The sequence below is a fragment of the Brachyhypopomus gauderio genome, unplaced genomic scaffold (assembly GCF_052324685.1).
Source record: "Brachyhypopomus gauderio isolate BG-103 unplaced genomic scaffold, BGAUD_0.2 sc100, whole genome shotgun sequence".
In the NCBI taxonomy this organism is placed as follows: domain Eukaryota; kingdom Metazoa; phylum Chordata; class Actinopteri; order Gymnotiformes; family Hypopomidae; genus Brachyhypopomus; species Brachyhypopomus gauderio.
In genome coordinates, this window is record NW_027506921.1 from 242,998 (window position 1) to 260,000 (window position 17,003).

The 17,003-nt window shown below is 42.4% G+C and overlaps 1 protein-coding gene and 1 long non-coding RNA gene across 9 annotated transcripts in view; one reads left to right on the top strand and one right to left on the bottom strand.

Annotated features, from left to right (window-relative positions):
- Nucleotides 1-17,003, bottom strand: part of magi2a (membrane associated guanylate kinase, WW and PDZ domain containing 2a) — a 228,443-nt gene that overhangs the window by 122,459 nt on the left and 88,981 nt on the right. The window lies entirely within an intron of this gene.
- Nucleotides 1,233-3,515, top strand: LOC143497146 (uncharacterized). Its single transcript, XR_013125698.1, has 3 exons — nt 1,233-1,622; nt 2,428-2,641; nt 2,759-3,515. It is a non-coding gene; the product is annotated as an uncharacterized LOC143497146 (long non-coding RNA).

A 17,003-nucleotide genomic window follows, 5' to 3' on the forward strand; every position in this document is an offset into this window, starting at 1 on the left:
AGGGATCGGGTTAGTTAGAACTAAAATTAATTCGTCATATCTCTGGAGTCTGTGTAATACCCCACAAGTATACGGGTAAAGAACTGGGTAAAATAGAGAAAGAGAGAGAGAGAGAGAAAGAGAGAGAGAGAGTAGCAAAGATAAGTAGAGGACTGTTAATAGAGGGTGTGTAGCTGCTGCCCTAGTGTGGCGCTGTAATGGAGAATCCTTATAGATTCAGTACAGGGGCACAAACTCCAGCACAACAGTCTCTGCCTCGACACAAGCAAATCAAGCTAGACTTACTTTCTAGCAAAAAGACAGCAATTTCCTTTTGTGTGTGTGTGAGCGTGTGTAAACGTGTGTGTGTATTTAATGTGTTTGTTTTTTCTCCAGCATTTGTGAAGACTTAATGACACATCAGTCTTCGTCTATGAGACACACAGAGAGAGATAGAGAGAGAGAGAGTGATAGAGAGAGAGAGAGAGAGGGAGAGAGAAAGAGAGAGAGAGAGAGAGGGAGAGAGAAAGAGAGAGAGAGAGAGAAAGAGGAGAAGAGAAAGTGGGGAGAAATAATCTGAAGAATAACGAGGCTTGCTCTCGTGTCTCTACAATGAAATCATTAAGCCTCCATGATGGATGGTGGAGAAGAATAAAAACTTCAAAGGGAATTGAAAAGTGGAAGTGGCCCCAGCAGGCCTCCGTCCAGAGGACAAGCTCGCCCGGGTGCCTTTACGTAAGCACAGGCCCCGCACTTACCAGCCGGCCAGCACTGGGCCGTAAATCACACTCCGCTCTATTTTGGGGTCATCTGATGTAGTCTCACACACACACACACACACACACACACACACACACACACACACACACACACACACACACACACACACACACACGTGTACACCTCTGACTTTGACAGCACCCACTAATCAGACGGCCAGCGTGACTCGGCTCACTCCAACACTCTCCAGCACTTTCCCGAGTGATGAGGCACTGTTGTGATTAGGGCAACCAAGCCACAAGCCCTTCCACACGAAACGACCATTTTAACCGGAGGCACGTTGCACCAGACGGCCGCCCGGTCGTCATGATATAGATGGCACTTGTAATGGGGACCACAGAGGTCCCTCTCGAAATGAAAACAGTTCAAAGTTAACTACAGGTTCACGTTGCACGGGTGGCATAAAATTAGCCAGTGCTTTTGAGGTGACACAACGTGTCTGAAGTGTCAAAATGCTTCTGAGGTGTCTCCAGATAAGGGGTCTCGGCGTTTGACTGCGACATCAGCAGCCCTGCACTGATCTCGCCGAACTCAGATGCACCGTTAATGTCAAGTCAAACTGACGCTTCACAAAACCTTCCTTTCTGACAGTGGCAGGTTGTTTTTTTATTAGATTTTATTTTTTTTTACAGACAGCAACAGAGATGCGAAATTGGTCCCAGTAAGATCTGTCCGGCAGTGCCATTTCACCGCAGCGTGTCCAGCCGGACCAGATAAGACAGGTGACACATCAGGCCATAACAGCAGGGAGTCCATCCTCATACTGGCCCTGGAGCCCCGGGACTCGCGGGACGCGTGCGGGACAATCGCGCATCCGTCCATCTTGACATGCGGCGACATCAACAGAACTGAGCGGATGGCAGGTGAGAATTTGCTACGGATAGAGTCGCGGGTTTGCTTTTGCGTCTGCATGCGTGTGTGTGTTGCCCGGCCAACACAGTGTGTCTCCGGGAGTGTGTGGCAGCATTCTGTGTCATTGAACAGGAGAGAGTGCTTTTATTCTTCCACTGAATGGTAGGAAGGTTTTCATCACTCTGTATCACAGCCGTGATTGTGCGTTTGTTGGAGAGTCTTACTGTGTCTGTCTCACTGGGTTAATCATTTCCTTTCCTGAACATTAACGTGTTTGTTGAATAAACCTTGTCCAGAAATGATAAGCAGCACATTGCAGTCACTTCACTGCTCTAACACATCCGATACAGCTAATTAATTAATTAATTATTTTTTTATTACTTTGTCTGAGTTGTCATAGTAACAATTACAGACACAGGACACACAAGGATCTCAGTGGCACTTTAATTTGGTGGTGTGTGTTCCACTGAAGTATCCACTTAAAACCAGGGCATATTTAACATGTGATCTAATGAAAACACCCTGATGCATTATATAATGTATGCCATATATGTAACAGTAGCTTGACGGGAATAATCCTGTGTATATAAATATTGTCATGGTACGGCACACACACACACTCTGCTCACTTGGTATTGTCCGCTGTGTGCGTCTTTGTAGTTCCGTGTCTGATGCTGTTGTTGTGTTGTTGTTGTGCCGTTTCTATTTCACCTGTCTGTTATTTTCCCCTCGTTGATGTGTGTGATCATGTTTTAGCCTCTATTGTCAGTGTTTGTGTCTGTCTTCTCTCTCCCTGTCCCGGGGGGGGGTTCACAGGCTGGACTGGCTGGTCTGGTCGCTGCTGGTGTTGCTGGTTGCCACAGTACTAGGACAGGATTGAAGTGTTGGGACCGGACCTGCCGGTGCTGGCAGCCGTCGCTCCTGTCCCTGATATCCCCGTTATCGTGACGCATCCAGACTTGTTGGCTGTTGAACATACCAACAGTAAGGGGTCTTAGGCCCGCGGGCCCTGCCGGACCACGAGCCTGGGGTGAGCTGTCAGTTCAGGGGCATGTGGGGAGCCCAGGCTTGGGGGGAGTTTTTTTTACCCTCTGTTGTTGTTCTTTGTATCTGTCACCACATTGAATAAATGTTCTATGTTTTGCAGCGCTCTTGCTGGGGGTTTCCCCTCCCTCCGTAACAAACGGACCTGCCTCACCTCAAAGGACCTTTAATAATGTTGAGAACTATTACGGACTTTGTGTGCAATCAACCATTTTGAAGCTGTTAGTCTCTTAAGGACCGATCCAATGATTTAGTCACTCATCTTGGGGTATATTATTGAACCAAACACTACAGAAATAAGAGAAAGGAATAAACGTCTGGACTGACCATTGGGTCCTGGGACTTTAACACTTCATGACAACCATTAGTCCTCCGTTCTGTTGTGCATTATTTTTACACCACCAACACTAGCCAATGATTTACTAACAGGTTAATCAAACTGAGCCGCTGTTAGAGCAGGAAAACACTGAATGCCACATTTCTGCAGCTGAAAAGCCAATTTATGTCCAAAGACAATTTATGTCCGATGTCCAACTTGTGTGTAGTGTTCCAAACTGCGGGTGTGATCTCCTCGTGCTGCGTGTGATGGAAGGGTGAGCACACACGTGCTTTGTTCAGTCCAGGTCTCAACACACTCCCCTGGAGAGAGTGCTCCTACCTATCTGAGTGGAGCAGCCTAGCTCTTGGGAGAACGGGCACACACACACACACACACACACACACACCACAGACACAGGCTTAACCTGTCACTCACACCAGAGATATGGAGCAAGGAATATGAAGTATAAAGGAATTACTCTTATCCACAGAGACTGAAATCCATATTCATGACAGTGCTTTCATTGTTCCTATTAATCTACACAAGCTGTCACGTCTAGCCCCTCCCTCCTCCCTGGTCCCGCCTAGCCCCGCTCCCATTCGTCCATCCGTCTGTCTGTCACGCCCTCGTCGTCAGTCTCACACACCTGACTCTCGTTTCACCGTCTTGTTTTCAGTGCATAAAAACCCCCTAGTGTTTCACCCCCGTGTCGGTCATTCCTTGTGCGTGAGTTCCTAGTCTCTCCTCTGTCTTGCTTCCCTTCTCTGGTTCTCGTCCGATTTTGCTCCCTCTACTCTTGTGTTGGTTTTGTTCCTTATATGTTTCGCCTGTGTGTTTGTTGGTGTGTTCCCCGTCCTCAGTATGTATACGTAGTTAATGTATTCGTTCTCTGTTTGGTTATTCTGTCGTGTTCCTGTTGTTCTTATATCTCTTTGCCCCTGTATTCAATGTTGCTCATGTGTTCACGGTTTATTAGTTGTACGTCCTCATGTATTCATGTTCCCTGTTGTTTAGCATACCCGTTTTGTTGTATCCCCTCCCTAGAGTTTCAAGTAGCATTTGTTTGTGTGTTACGCTGTATCCTGTTCCGTTGTGGTCTTTATGATTTTGTTCTCTTTGAGTGTTTCCCTTTAGAGTACTGTCTGGTGTTGGTTTATTCTTGTTGTCTTTATTAAAACCCCTAAACTTGCATTTGCGTCACACCTGTCCCCTGCCAACGTTACACAAGCCCTTTATATGTGTGTCTGTGTGTGTGTTTGTTCATAGACGGTAAGTAGCCAAAATGTAATCTGTGTGTGTGTGTGTGTGTGTGTGTGTGTGTGTGTGTGTGTCTAAAAGCATTATGGGATTCTCTTAACGACAGAAACATGATAGCCATTTTGTGAAGGCCATCAGAGGTACAGCCAAACAAGCATGAGCGTATACCTGGGAACATTCATTTACATCAATTGCATGTTTTACGTGTTTATCCAATTTAGAGCTTCTCTTGAAATTTGGGAGCACAGATTGTTTTCTTTCATAAATCCTGACTATAATTTGAAGCTTTTGATTTTGAACTTCAAGTTTGAAAATTGTAGCAGCTGTCAACAGTCTTACGCTGTTCACGAAGAATGGTTGGTTCACGAAGAGCGAGTTGTTCTTCTGGTCATTGTTTATGTAAACGTGACCATACTTTTTCCATTTAAACTTTGTGGACTCAAATAACAAATAGACAGACACACAGACATGGACATATGCACTTAAATTGACCTTAAACTGAGTATAGGGAGAAGTGGATTGAAACAAGGATGGTTATTTACTCTTGTCTGCAAAGTGGCTCCTTGCTGTGGGAGGACAATATCGACCACAAGACAGAGAGGCAATGTCAAAGCCACAGTGAATCTTGTCATGTCTCTTAAATGCAGGAGAGTGGTTGATCTCTGGAGGAGGAAAGAGGCTGTTTGTGTCATATGGATGGAGGGAGCAAAGAAGGGTGCGATACAAAAAGAGACCTTTTAATCTGAGTTTCAAGATATCTGAGAGAGAGGGAGGGAGGGAGTCAAACATTTTCCTCAAGAACTTCCAAACACGCGCTTTTTTCAAGAGAGGTGGCATGGTAAAAGACTGATCTCTCTATGTGAGTGTTCAAATTTCTGCCTCTCAAGTTCATTTTGCCAGAAGAAGTTCTTTCATCGATCAAAAGACAATTCTGGGCCAGGAAGAAGGAAGAGTTGCTCTGCGGTGGAGGTGCTCTGTTAGCAGCGTGGAGTCATGTGATGCCTCTTAAGCCTGGTGTTCAGTCTGACCTGCTTCCTGTACCTCCAAATCCTGATGGGGACTCAGCACTTTAAAATTTGATGCACTGTATTGAAACTCGAACAGTGGTGCGGCTGTCCCAACAGGGCACGGTCCCAACAGGGCGTGGTCCCAACACAGCGTGGTCCCAATACAGCGTGGTCCCGCTGTGAGTTTAAGAATGACATTAAACTCTAGATCAGTTCAGTAAAGAATGACACTAAACTCTAGATCAGTTCAGTAAAGAATGACACTAAACTCTACATTAGCCCAGTAAAGAATGACATTAAACTCTAGATCAGTTCAGTAAAGAATGACACTAAACTCTAGATCAGTTCAGTAAAGAATGACACTAAACTTTACTTAGCCCAGTAAAGAATGACACTAAACTCTACATTAGCCCAGTAAAGAATGACACTAAACTCTAGATCAGTTCAGTAAAGAATGACACTAAACTCTACATTAGCCCAGTAAAGAATGACATTAAACTCTAGATCAGTTCAGTAAAGAATGACACTAAACTCTAGATCAGTTCAGTAAAGAATGACACTAAACTTTACTTAGCCCAGTAAAGAATGACACTAAACTCTACATTAGCCCAGTAAAGAATGACACTAAACTCTAGATCAGTTCAGTAAAGAATGACACTAAACTCTACATTAGCCCAGTAAAGAATGACATTAAACTCTAGATCAGTTCAGTAAAGAATGACACTAAACTCTAGATCAGTTCAGTAAAGAATGACACTAAACTCTACATTAGCCCAGTAAAGAATGACATTAAACTCTAGATCAGTTCAGTAAAGAATGACACTAAACTCTAGATCAGTTCAGTAAAGAATGACACTAAACTCTAGATCAGTTCAGTAAAGAATGAGAATGAGTCCTAGATCATCCTCTGTAAAGATGCTGAATTGCATGTATCTGCCTTCCTCATATGACAGAACTATCATGACGCTGGAGAGTGGAGAATATCAGCGGTAGAAACAAGCCCATGATGATGGACGTGTCCTTCACGTTGTCATTGTTTACACGGCCTTATCTCTAAATAACAGTAAATAACATCTGTGGAACCTATGGTGAGCTGTGTATGTCGTCACTGGGTATCAGAGAGTGAAGAGAGTTCATATGATTCATCTAAAATTCTAAATGGTAAAGAAAATGGAAGAGATTTTAGCCCACTCACTCCCGAGTGAATGAAGGAACATCACATAATGTCATAAACACACGATGTTGTTGTATACTGCGTCTCCAAGGACCTTGAGACAAGTGCTTCCAAATTAAAAAGTAAATGGACAACAACAGAAAATGGAGAGCTGAGACACATTTGTTTAAACCATGATGAGTTGTGTCTATTAAAATGTCTATAAACCTTCATTCCCTCCGGACTGAGTTGCATGGCTGGGATTAGCAGCACAAGGAATCGGACAGTTTAATGGAGACTGAAAGAGCTATGGAGCTGTGTTGCACGGCGAGGAATAGGGACGATGAAATTGGAGATAAAGCCTAATCCTGCAGATTATGGACAGAAATTCCTAAGGAAGCAACAATCCCAAAAATAATTTAGTAGTGGTATAACGGGCAAACACCCAATCAGCTTCTTTGCGGTTTTAATATAACAGCATATCTTTGGTTGTTGTTTACACTTTTACCAGTTTTAAATTTAAGAAAATTTGTGAAGAACAGTACAATGTGAGATTTTCCCATGTACATTCATATAGTTATAGTTATAGTTATAACCTATAGTTATGTCTTCCACTACAATCTATAGCTTCTAGTCCTGGATTATTTTTTGTCTTTTGTCTACTAGCTGCAAATTCTTCAAGGCTGGCCATTGTACATCCAGCACCCAGCTCAAAAGTTCTTCTCCCCAGGGTCCATTTAACAGCTGGGCCTCAGGGTAGCCACGCAAGCTCCAGAAAGGTGTGATGGTGGGAGGAGGAGAGAGAGAAGAGAACACAAAAGAGAGGACAAAAAGTGAACCGGAGGAGTGAGAGAAAAAGAGTGACAGGAAACAAGGAAGACATAAACAAAGAAAGAGGAGAGGACAGGTGAGGAGAGGAGAAAAGTGAGTGGTGTTGAAAGTGAAGACAAGGCGATCAGACATTAGGGCATGAGCGGCTAACGCGCCAGCACATTATAGGACCGGGCAACACGTGAAATTAGCAGCTAATGGCTAATAGCTGCCACTCGAAACAATCACCTTCCTCTCTCTCCTTCCCCCCCACTTGTGACCACTTGGGTGTTAGTGCCATGAAAGAGCTACAGAATATCTGCAGTAATCTAAATAGAGTTAGAACAACGACTGTACGCCTGGTTATGGGCCACTGTTTCGCTCTCGTCTGAAGATTTTACACTCAGCCCAACAGCCCTAATCAGACAGTGAAGAGGGGCAGACACCATTCTGTGCTCTCTGTAATCTGTCTCTGTCTGTTTCTCGCTGACGCTCATACAGATGCACGAAAGACGTGAATATGCACATTCACAATCTTTTACTAGTGCACAGTCAAGTACTTGTGCAAACATGCTCATAGCCATTGATGTAGTTCATTTAAACTTGGTAAATATGGGTGATTATAGATGCAATTTGTTTTAAATGATGAGCATATTTGATCTGTATAATGGCTTAAGTTTTGTCTAACAAAAGCCACACCAGAACTCAAGAACAGAACGCATGTTGGAATTATTATGTATTATTGTGAAGTCTTCCAGTTACAGACAGCACAAAAATAACCTCTATTAGTCTTCAATAGGACAAAGTTTGTTATTTAAGAAAAGGACATTCAAACCCACAAGTGTAAAAACTAAATGTAGTGATATCACATAATTATTATATGCATTTAACAATGATGAATAATGTAAATTATGAGGTATTTTAATTTACTTCCCAAACCAAAAGTGTTGCCTGTAGTTCTTGGCTAATGATTCACCCTTCAGTTACCTCAGCAATTCCTTAAGTTTCACCATTAGCAAGTGTGACATTTAGGACATGTTTTCAAAAATCTGTATATATTTGAAGTATTAATGGAAGCCTGGAAATGTATGTGTACCGTGTATATCAAGGGTTTGAAACTACTGCTGCAGGGTGGGACCTCCATCCTGTGTGTGTACAACAGCACTCACACGCCTGGGAGACACAACAGCACACTGACCTCTGACCTCCACACAGTAATGACTTAACTGAACTACCTCTGTTCCCTTAGGCAGTGTGCCAGGACATCATCTCAATGTCTCCAAGCCCAAAGGGTGTGAAGAAATGGCACATGATGTATGACTACCTTGAGACTTACACCACCCTTACACCACTCTTACACCACCCTTACCCCTACCATATAGCCATTATGACTCGTTAAGATGTTACATGTAGTCATAATCATGGGATTCTCCAAGGTATTGTTTCATTACCGGGTGCTGGAAGGCTGAAGTTAGCCTGTAGTAAAATTAAGCATGCTTCTCAGGACTAACCTTCTACTACCTAATTCACATCAACCTCCCATTTTGCTACATGCGACTTCACATGTTGGTGCAATGCTTGGTGTAAAGCCCAGTTCACAGAATTATCCATAAATATTATCCATAAATAAATATTATCCATAACTCCTTTACATTCTCCCTCAGATGAAAGGAGACGAGCGTCGTACGCTGGGCCACGTTAAATTCACACCTGAGAAAATCAGATCACTCCTGAGGGGGAGAATCTCAATCAAGTCAAACAAGAGCATCATGCGGAGGGTTTCCTAAGAATAGCCAGCTAGCTAATGTTACATTTTTGACCCTCATTATGCTAAACATTAGCATAGCGCTATTAGCAGAGCAAACATTAGCGTACCACTCAGGCACAAAGCAGGCAGATAGCTAAGCATGCGAGCTGATCCTGGGTTACTAGTCAAGCTATTTAGTCCTGTTATTTAATGAATACTGTGAAATGTAAAATTGATCATGCAAAATCTGTGAAATCTGTCATTTTTTTAACAATGTGGTATATGAAATGAACCATTTTCCACCATGAAAAATAGTTCTAGTCATAGGAAAAGGTAATTGGGAATCGGGCCAAACACGATTTGAAGGACAGTTTAAAATAAGATTCTCCTTCCTCAACCATCTGCCCAGGTTCCCATCTTATTTCACACTTGAGAGAAGAGGAAGCCCCCACCACACACACACACACACACACACACACACACACACACACACACACACACACACACACACAGATGGGGTCCAGTCTCTTAAGTCACTCTCAGCCAGACTGCAGCCGATATAAGTCATATTTCAATACAATATCAATATCATTACACCCCCGATGGCCCACAGGGTTTCTAAAAGCACTTGTGTCCTCCTTGTCTCTCCTGTTTCTCTTGTATTTTTCCCAGTCCTCTCCTCTTCCTCTCCTATCATTCTCTCCTCCTCTTTTGTTGTCTGTTCTCATTCCCTTTTCCCTCCCTCTTCAGTCCTTCTGTCTATCCTCCTCTCCTACTAGCCTACCACTCCTTTCATTCCCTCTCTCCACTTTCCTTTTGTCCTTACTATTGAACTTCCATCTGCTCTATTTTCTTTCAGGTTTTCATCTCCTGTCCTTCACTCTTTCATTCTTTCATCTCCTCTCCTCTCTCCCTCTCTCTCTCCTGCTAAAGCCACCCAAAGCTGGTCTCTAAGACTGCGCTTGTCATCCACAATTTTGACTTTAGAGTCAAGACCTTCAAGAAAGCTTGTGTGGAGGTGTGTGTGGAGGTGTGTGGGCAGGGAAGGTTTGTGAAAGAGAGAGAGAGAGAGAGAGAGAGAGGACAAGGGAGAGAGAGAGAGAAAGAGGGAGAGAGGACGAGGGAGAGAGAGAGAGAATCCTTTTCATCATCTGTGATCCATCTCAAGCCAATCAACAGCTCAGACCAACTCTTCTCATTCAGACCAGCTTTCCCCCGTACAACATGGACAATACATATTTAGAAACTCCCAGAAATCATCTGCTGGTGATACTGGATCTTTCTGCGCTAAAGGGCAATTATAGGATCCCAAAAATCATTAAACAGTTTCAAAGAAAATTTTCCTCAATTTCACTGACTTAAAATTGCGCCTTTCATGCATGTTCATTTTTTTATAAGAAGCTACTTTTTATACATTTTATAAGACCCTAAAAAGCACAGTGAAAGATGCTAATATAAACGCAGGGTCAGATTATTCAGAGAATACTGTTAGAAGTCAGAACATTATTCTCAATAAGTGGCCATTGTAGGCTGCTGAGAAACCAACTGAGTTTTAATCATATATTAGGAGATGAACTGAGCCACAAAAAAACAAAGTAAACTCTCTCTCACTTACACACACACACACACACACACACACACACACACACACACACACACACACACACACACACACACACACACTACTCTCTCCTTTAATTCTACCCCTCCACCTTTCTTCCCTCACCTGCTGTCTCTCCATCTCTCTGGATGTGTCTGATGCTCCTATTAACACCACAGAATCCACACAGTCCCAGCACAGTGAACAACAAATACATACACTTCACTCCACATCACTCCACATTACTCCACTTCACTCCACATCACATCACTCCACATCACTCCCTACACCTGTACATGCCCTATATCGGTTGCCTCGCATTCAACATGAAACCTAACAGTTCATCTTAACAAAATAAATAATGATGGGTCTAAAATTCTGCAGTTATAGCTGCATTAAAAGAGCACTGTAATATGAGCGTATCAATCAAATGTGCAAAAATATCCTGACATTTGCTTTGTGGGGAGTCTACTTACCTTCACTGTGACCAGGTTATAGGAATTAAATAAAATAATAAATAAATGATGTTAAATAATTAATAATATATAAATAATAATAAAAAAACTCAAATGGCATGAGTACTGCTGACTAGTAAGTGTCCTGTTCCTGGTCAGCAGGGCCTCTGTAGTCAGCATGCAAGAGCCAAATGTGTTTCACTCCAACCGATACAGTGACTCTTCAGTCGTGAATAGTCCAAAAGGCTGTGTGTCATTTGCTCTGCAATTTCACCAGTTTCTTGAGATGAGGTCTTAAGAATAGCACAATATAAAAGGAAAAGAGGAATAATAAAGTTCTCTCAGGCCCTCTCTCTCTCTCTCTCTCTCACACACACACACACACACACACACACACACACACACACACACCCACACACACACACAAACCTGTTCACACAGAAATACAAATACACACACTCCATTAGTGTGTAGAGAGTTGGTGTACCTGAGCACAGCCAATCTCAGGTGATTTTCCATAATAATGGTACAGGTGAGTTCTGACAGGGCCGTGGCAAACCTCTCCAAAGCCTTGCAGCTACTCCAACAGAGAGGTGGTCATAACAGCACAACATCAAAGAGGCTTTTAACCCCCCCCGCCACCCCCACCTCACTTTGGTGAAGAAACGGAGAGACACACACAGCAGGGAAGGCCAATACCTGGACACGCAGCGGGAATAACATTTATTGTGGAAATAAAATAATAAATGCATAAATGCATAATCTTTTGTTGTGGTAATAAAAGAGTGATCGAGACCGAGGGAAAGAGAGAGAGGACTGACCGACCCTGGCGCACAATGTTTATGCCATCGTGGATAAAGTGCTCTTCCGTTTCTCTTGTAGATAAATATTTGTGTTTGTATGTGAGTTGTGTTGTGCTCCCGCCTGCTGTGGCCATCGATGCTGTTGTGGCTTGTTGGACAAGCAGCGTTGGTATCGTGGGAACAGCGAGTTGTAGCGGGTGGCGGTCACTAACTAGGCTGAGCGGTTCTGAATGTCCCACAATGCTGTGCTGTCTCTAAGGTGAGCTCCAACAACAACTAACGTCTCAAAACGGTCTCGTAAGTACCGCCAGTGCTTTTTTGTTCTGTCAGGGAAAGTATGCAAGGAAATAGATTAAAGGGGGAAGAAAACCAACCTACGGCCTGTAAACACTGTTACTCAACGCTCATCACCTCACAGGGAGAACTACGGACGACAGATCACGACTCCAGCGAGTTAGATCGAGCATGCTCCGTAAACGTGTCTCACCGCAGAAATAGCTTCCTGAGAACCACGAGACATCGTGAGCCAACGGGAGTTCAGCCTGACTGAAATGACTCTTTCACCAGCGCACGCCGCCTTTGGCATGGAAAGAGGTGTTGGGAGGGGACGAAGGAATAATGGAGAGAAGGGGGAGGAGAGAGGGAGAGTGGCTAGAAGAGAGAGAGAGAGAGAGGCCGAGGTGGACAAAGGGGGAGAGCAGAGTGAAAACGAGAAGATGGAGGGACAGAGAGAGAAAACAAGAAAAGGTACAAGAGTGTAACCTCCACCTGCTGGGGGGACAGAAGGTTCATTGCTCATAAGATGCTCTATGTGGGGGGGGATGGGGGGGGGGGGAACGGAGACACACTGAACTGTCCTTGCTTTGATGGACACTCTGCTGCATGAGGGGAGTCTAGTGGATGTCAAACACTGGGGCAAATCCTTCATCCTCTCTTAGAAACTGATGTAACCACATTCAAAAGAAATAAATACAACTTAAATTACAGAATAAATATGTGGCATTTAAAAGAGAAGAGGGAATATGGAACATGTAGGCATTATCACAAATGCATTTGAAAGTTCATGCATTTTTCTGTATTTATTCCAGCCTTTATTTAAGTACAAACTGTCTGAACAAAATTAGTTTCCTGGAGAGACTTCTGGGCCACAAGATTCATCTGGTGTAAGTAACAGAGACAGGAGTGGCTCGTGATTATATCTTTGAAATGTGCTGGAGAAACGGATGTGGACCGGGTGCTGCATTCAATTCAGCTGACACTCAAATTCTAGTTCGAGTCCTCATCCACACTCGTTCACTGGAGAAGAACACAGGACTGGGTGTTTAAGTGTAATGACAGCTGTCACGTCATATAAGAGACGTGGGTAAACATACCTTTCTGCATCTTACTGCCATTATAAACAGATGTTTTGGACAGGTTTGTGTGGTAAGCTATTATATAAAACATTAGTACACTTTCAAAAATTGGCAATCTCTCATTTGAGAAAGTGCTGGGGACAAAATCTCATTTGAGAAAGTGGTGGTGTCCTCAGTGTCTTGAGTGTCCATGGTCTCCCCAGCACAAATTACCTTCATTTAGTGGCTACGTTTGCTGTCACACAAAAAATCCATGTGTAATATGTAACAAATGTTATTAAACAAATGTTATTAAACATTTATTTATCTAGGACTATCGCGAGCGAGGAGTTAGATTTGGACTGATATTGAATTAAACTACAATAACTTGCTCTTAGATAATAGCAGGCTACATACAGCTAGTAAAATTGTAGTATACCTAAAGAGTGTGTGACCTAAAGTGTGTGTAACCCAAAGAGTGTTTGCATCACTAGAAGCATCACTCCTCTGAGAAGGCCTTTGGAAAGTAAATTAAAGTCTATAACGCAAGTAAACCTTTCCACAAGACTTTCCACACTTGAGAAAAATCGCAAAAACATTTTCACAGGATTTGACCGAATATTTACTGACATCGCAATCCACAGGGGATTAAAATAACCTGGGGTTATATTTACAGTAGCTCTAAATGTCTAGAAGGTGAGAAGTTAAACTTCAAGTTAAATCCTTAACGATTGACACGGCGAATTTGGATGGTGCTGAAAACTACGAGGAACCTTAATAATAATGGTTCTTCATCCTATCCAATCAGCTCTTAACACGCGTTATTGTGCAGACAGGAGAAGGTGACAGGATCTCACAAGCATCATGTCCCTCAACAATGGCCCACCTGGCCTGTTACACGACTACAGTAGGTTGTTAGTAGTTTGTTGCAGGCTACCAGCTTTCTTCCTAAGGCTGCTTGCCTTTACACCTGTGATCTGACACGTCGTAAAATATCTTTCCATGCTCTTTTGTTAATGGAAGCAGTCTTTCAACCGGACCTCTCTGGCCTCTACCTATCTTTACCCCTCTTCTCAACTCTGAGGCCAATCAGGGGCGTGGCAGTGTTTGAGCTGAGGGAAATCTATGTGCAGAAATTGATGGTAGTTGGAGAAAAACAGGAACTGATTCTGGGTGACTGTGAATTATGCTTTTTTAACATAATCCCTAAGAACACATCAATGAAGGATCTAATGTAATACATGTGTTATTACAGTTCTGACAGGTCTGTCAGGTACTCCTTAACTCAGCACCCACATTCCATGACTATAGTGCAATCATCTGTGATTATGTTGGGGTACTTTACGTAATTGGAATACCAGCCACTTATGCAATAGGAGTGAAGGTTAAAATGTTCCTCAGACTTCTGTCTGGGTGAGTATATGTGTGGTTGTGCATGCACGTGTGTGTGTGTGTGTGTGTGTGTGTGTGTGTGTGTGTGTGTGTGTGTGTGTGTGTAGTGCAGCAATCGCTGGAGCTATTTTTAGACTTTTGTTGATATTCAGTAGTCTGAAATAGCTTCTGGAACAATGCTCACTGTTTCAGACATTCAGACATTTATTGTGCAAATAAATGTTAGAACATGGGACTGCGGCAACACACACACACACACACACACACACACACACACACACACACACACACACACACACACACACATATAGAGAGAGAAAGGACACTGGCTGGTATCTGTGTCACCAGCTCAGGACCTGCGAGAAGCACAGAGCTCACATCTGATGGGGAGCAGGACTCTTTATAACCCTTTATCATCACACACAGCTCTATTATAACCCTTTATCATCACACACAGCTCCTTATAACCCTTTATCATCACACACAGCTCTATTATAACCCTTTATCATCACACACAGCTCCTTATAACCCTTTATCATCACACACAGCTCTATTATAACCCTTTATCATCACACACAGCTCCTTATAACCCTTTATCATCACACACAGCTCTATTATAACCCTTTATCATCACACACAGCTCCTTATAACCCTTTATCATCACACACAGCTCTATTATAACCCTTTATCATCACACACAGCTCTTTATAACCCTTTATCATCACACACAGCTCTATTATAACCCTTTATCATCACACACAGCTCCTTATAACCCTTTATCATCACACACAGCTCTATTATAACCCTTTATCATCACACACAGCTCTTTATAACCCTTTATCATCACACACAGCTCCTTATAACCCTTTATCATCACACACAGCTCTATTATAACCCTTTATCATCACACACAGCTCTATTATAACCCTTTATCATCACACACAGCTCTTTTATAACCCTTTATCATCACACACAGCTCTTTATAACCCTTTATCATCACACACAGCTCCTTATAACCCTTTATCATCACACACAGCTCTTTATAACCCTTTATCATCACACACAGCTCTATTATAACCCTTTATCATCACACACAGCTCTATTATAACCCTTTATCATCACACACAGCTCTTTATAACCCTTTATCATCACACACAGCTCTTTATAACCCTTTATCATCACACACAGCTCTATTATAACCCTTTATCATCACACACAGCTCTTTATAACCCTTTATCATCACACACAGCTCTATTATAACCCTTTATCATCACACACAGCTCTTTATAACCCTTTATCATCACACACAGCTCTATTATAACCCTTTATCATCACACACAGCTCTTTATAACCCTTTATCATCACACACAGCTCCATTATAACCCTTTATCATCACACACAGCTCTTTATAACCCTTTATCATCACACACAGCTCTATTATAACCCTTTATCATCACACACAGCTCCTTATAACCCTTTATCATCACACACAGCTCTATTATAACCCTTTATCATCACACACAGCTCTATTATAACCCTTTACCATCACACACAGCTCTATTATAACCCTTTATCATCACACACAGCTCTTTTATAACCCTTTATCATCACACACAGCTCTATTATAACCCTTTATTATCACACACAGCTCTTTATAACCCTTTATCATCACACACAGCTCTTTTATAACCCTTTATCATCACACACCGCTCTATTATAACCCTTTATCATCACACACAGCTCTTTTATAACCCTTTATCATCACACACAGCTCTTTATAACCCTTTATCATCAGACACAGCTCTTTATAACCCTTTATCATCAGACACAGCTCTTTATAACCCTTTATCATCACACACAGCTCTATTATAACCCTTTATCATCACACACAGCTCTTTATTAGGGATGCACCGAAATGAAAATTCCTAGCCGAAACCGAAAATGAGGAAACCAAGGCCGAAAGCCGAAAACCGAAACACCGAAATACATTATGCCAATTATTAGTAACATTGGATTTATGGCTAACCTCACTAAAATCAAGGCATTGCTATTCAAAGAATAAATCAACTACAAAATTTGATTTGAAAATATTAATTTAGCACTGACATTACAGTAATGCATATTATAAAATAAAATTAGTGGTGAGCCGTTAACGGTGATACCGCTGACAACGGCCGACCACTAGTTAAATTAAACTCGCTTGCAGACCGTTTTTATCTGAGAGGATAAATATATGTATTTTATACGAGTTAAATTTAATTATAACTGACTGGCCTGAAAGATAAATATAAATTCACACATAAAAACGTGACGTGAGTTGCAACAACATTAAACAGCTCAGGTAAACACACTTCTGAGAAATGTCGTCTGCTCGGCAAAACATAACGGGGCTCAATGTGCTCTATTAGCCTACGAAATCCCTACGACAGAGAACGGCTGATCGTCTAAGCCAACGAGTTCCATAATTTTTG